At 33.5% G+C, this 4,452-nt stretch overlaps 1 long non-coding RNA gene across 2 annotated transcripts; it reads right to left on the reverse strand.

The window, feature by feature from the left end:
* Positions 1–1,664: 1,664 nt before the first annotated feature.
* Positions 1,665–3,651, reverse strand: LOC150031199 (uncharacterized). Of its 2 annotated transcripts, none has more exons than XR_016526099.1 (3): positions 3,504–3,651; positions 3,219–3,427; positions 1,665–2,432 (listed from the first exon to the last, which is right to left on the reverse strand). It is a non-coding gene; the product is annotated as an uncharacterized LOC150031199 (long non-coding RNA). The 2 variants fall into 2 exon arrangements; XR_016526100.1 differs by having other exon boundaries at positions 1,665–2,168; positions 3,504–3,650.
* Positions 3,652–4,452: the final 801 nt, after the last annotated feature.

The following is a 4,452-nucleotide window of genomic DNA, read 5'->3' on the forward strand; positions in this document are numbered from 1 at the left end:
ATTGTGCATCGTGGTGATGTGATTGTCACAAAGATCGTGTCAGAGCACAATGTTGTTGATCTGTTTACAAAGGCTCTCACGGTTAAAGTGTTCGAGGGTCATCTGGAGAGTCTGGGTTTATGGGGTATGTGGCACCTTGTCTAGGGCAACTGGGAGATGTTACTGGGGTATAGAGTATGCCCTAGTTTATTGTATTTTGTACTGTTTTGTATTGTACATTAGTCTTCCGAGGCATTAGGACAAGTGGGAGATAAGTTACTCATTTACTCATTGTGTAGTCTCTCTATGCTATCGTTTAGTAAAACACTTTTACTCGATAGCTTTTCTGTGAGATTAATTCGAATAAAAAAAACAATCATCATTATTTTTAGAAAACCATTTTTCTTTTATCTCACAGTTACCATAACCGTGGAAAACCTCCCACTCAATTTGGTTATAAGAGAAAAATAATAATTAATTATCACATTACTAATATATTATAAATACGCACAATAACCAACTTATCATATTATATTTATAACCTATAGTTTTAATATTTCATCATATGAAACATATAAACTATAGTTCTTTTTCTATTTTATGATATTTAATATAAATCATATTTATATTAATTCCTCCGATTAATAATATATCAAATATATCATATCAATTATATCACATATAATTGAATTTCCTCTTGTTAATTTGAATACTTCAAATTAACTAAAAATCTGATTCTCAACTTGAACCCATTGAGTTACCAAGGGGACCTTATGGACCTGTAGCTTAATGCTCTAATGGTACGTGAATAACTAACTAAACTTTTTAATCACGATATTCACCATCATTAATTGTCGGGCATGCCACTAAAGACCGACAGTTACACTCTTCACACTAAAGATATATTCTACGTCCATTGGATATAACCAATCAACAATGCGATGACCCTTCACAAATCGCTCGTAATTATAATTGAGCCAATTTACCAATTTTCCCTTGTAGTTACATCTAACTCCTTAAATATCGTTGATTCCTCTAATAAACAATATGTCATAGTCCTACTATGACTAAGCCCTCTCGGGCCAGGAGAAGGTGTGACCACTATGTTCAAGACCCGAAATCAGCCCTTAAGGGAGCAATTTATCTGCTTACCCTTGCTTCAGAGAAGGAATGAGTTCTGTCTTGTGTAACTGAGTTCCCAGCTCCCCAGTCAGACGCATCCTCAAAATGGTAGGCTTATTGAGTTGTCATTCTAGCCACTCTCGCCTATACAAATCAAAGGATCATTCTCATGAACAGGAGTTTCCAACTCACTCAGGATTAAGGTCATGTCACCTATGGTCATTCTAGTGAAATGTAAGTCTCAATTATTAACGGTGTTATATAAAAAGACTAATCATTTTGTGGTCCGATCTTATACAAACTCTTTATATAGGATATTTCCACTCGCATGTCTCCACATGAATGGTCAGGATCAGACCATATATAGCACTTTACAATATCTGTAATATCTACAAAGCGGGTCGTATCCGTAGTGTCATCAGGATAAGGTATCCCTCCTTTATCCATCTACTATAGAGCATTTAGGTTATTACTTAAGGCATGATCCACTTGTATGTCTCCACATACATGCTTAAGTTACATAAAATAACCTCAGATCTTAGTTTTTTGGATTGAGTAAAAACTTATCAAATAACAGTTATTTTATTAATAACAATATGTTTACAAAATATTTACAAACTACGAGACTATCAGGAGAATTAGGACACCAATCCCAATAACATCAAAATCATGCATGTTTAGAACTAACAAGGTCACATCTAATGTATGATTTTCTATTTCTACTTGGCATGCCTTTATCTTTTCAGTAGCTAACATAATTTCTCCTGTTGGAGTAGAAACTGATAGAACATACAATAAGGGTTCTAATTCTAACATGGCATATTTTACAAATGCTAGTGATATAAATGAGTGAGACGAACCGGAGTCAAACAAAACTAATGCTAGTATCCCAAGATTGGGAATGTACCTATCATAATGGCGTTGGACTTCTTGGCCTCCTATCGGGTGGTGGAATACACTCTACCCTGTTGTTGCTGATGGCTTGAACCACCTTGATTCGAGCTTGCAGGCTAGCCCCTATTATCATATGCATTCCACTTGGGGCACTTCTCCGACATGTGTCCTCTCTGGCCACATCGAAAACAAACTTCAATACCAGCCAAACATCGTCCCTAATGACATCTACACATGTCTAACAAACCGACTTATCTTCTTTAAAAGCTACAGATTTGGAGTCTTGTTTCCCCTATTGTCGTGGAGTTTTGTCTATGCTCTGACTTTTTTATGGAGGCTCTAGAGGCCTCTGGTCTGCCTTCCTCTTCTGACCTGAAGTGGATCATGCTCCCTATGATCTCACGTTTCCCTCTTTTGTAGTGGAATCTATTCTCTGGCTGCTATACACAACATTATTGCATAACTGGTGGGTTCATGGGCAAGTACATAACCTACCTAATCCTTCAGACCCTAGATGAATCTTTCTATCTTATAAAACAACTCTCGTGCCTAAGAATGTGTGCCTTGTGATAAAGTTTTCTTTCAGCATCACCAATTTTGTTCTCTTAATGTAATGCTTAATACTATTCCTTATTGAATTTTCAACTCACGTACCTTATTCTACGGCTAAAACAATCACATCCTTTCAAATATTTAATTAGTTTAAAATCACATTTTCCAATTGTAGGATCTAAAAGCTATTTTAGTAATTTTTGTTTCTTCCATACATGCTAGTTAGATGACAAGAACTTATGTATGTTCAGATGATAACAACATGATTCACTTAGATCTTTCTATTGATTTACAATACATATTTGATTGAAAATCATACTACAGTGTTTAAACTAACCTTATTACTAGTACGCAAAAGGTTGTATTATTTATCTTTTCACATGGTATTACATAATATTCAACGTTTATCACATAACTAAAACACAAAGTGTTTTACCCATCTTACTTGTAAGTAAAAGGATCTATTATTTATCATTTCATTCTATTACTTTATATTTATCTCTTAACATATTGTTCTCATGCTCATTTTTATGTTTCCACCACAAGGGCTCTTATGATAATCCCCGACTTCCAATTTGTATCATATTGAGACAACTGAAATCGGACCAACCCACTTTGGTCAAGTTTAAACTTTCCTATCAAGATATTGAACCACACGTTTTTTGGCCTACCATATAGTATTTCTTCAGACTTTATCACATTCCCATCTGGCAACACGATTTTCTTGATCAAAGAACCATCCCATCCATTGCAACCATCTCTCAACGTCACCTCAATATTTACTGTGTACAAAGTATTTGGTTTGAAATTAGAAGAATTCAGATCCAAGAAACAATCAAACCAAGATACACGAAGAAGCTCTGCTTCTTCGATTGTATAACTGCAAATTTTTGAACACCATAATGAGAGAGATTACATTGAGTAAAGGCAAATAAAATTTGGGTTTAAGATTATACCCGCAATAGACCTCCTTGTTGCATTTCTAGTATTGCTCGTTATCACTCCATCCTATTGTGAGAGCTCTCGGAAATACCAAAAGTTGTGTGCTCATTGTTTTCTCTTTAGTTTACCACTAAAAGGATTGGACTTTGGAGGAGAGATGTGAGAATAAGTAATTCCACTACTCTTTTATATTCGCACATAAGGGTATTTTAGACCTTTCTAAAAGTAGGAATTTTTTGTATCCCTTATCCTTTCTCTCTTATCTTATAACTTTTTGTATCCCTTATCCTTTCTCTTATCCTTAATGTCTCATTTTTTTATATCTATTTAATTTACTTTTAAATTTTTTTATATTTTAAGGTACTTACAATGGGTAGTACTTTAAGAGCGGTAATAAATAAGGGTCTATTTGGTAGGTAATTCAAATTATGTTTTAGATTCACTTATTCCGCAAATATAAATTTGGTAGATAGCATAATTAATCAAAATATACTTATGTATTCATCTAGAAATGTATCAATGTTATATAAAATTTAGTCACTAACATCATCCAACAATATAAATATCACTTTTCTCTATTTACTTTGATAACATTCAAAAAGTAGAATATAAAATTGTATTATATGATTCCAATACGTTTTATTCCTAAAAAATATTATCCCCAAATCCCTCATGGTCGTGGGCATATATTGACCCATAAAATTATTTTGACCCTTGAGCATTAGATTATTGTCGTTCTGCCCATTGGTCTCACTCTCCCCTCTCTCCCCTATCTCTCTATGTCATTTTATTTTTAAAGTTGAAACATTGATGGATGCTTTTTTCATGATTCTCTTTATTTTATTAAAATAAAAATATGAATAGAACCTATTTTATTTAATTAAAAAGATATTTGAAGTAAAAGTTAAGAATGAATTATCTAAAAATAAAAAGGAAAAACTATTGGATATGAACTATCCATAC

Source organism: Benincasa hispida, unplaced genomic scaffold (assembly GCF_027475165.1).
Source record: "Benincasa hispida cultivar pf3 unplaced genomic scaffold, pf3_genome.v1.1 HicScf1415, whole genome shotgun sequence".
Taxonomy (NCBI): domain Eukaryota; kingdom Viridiplantae; phylum Streptophyta; class Magnoliopsida; order Cucurbitales; family Cucurbitaceae; genus Benincasa; species Benincasa hispida.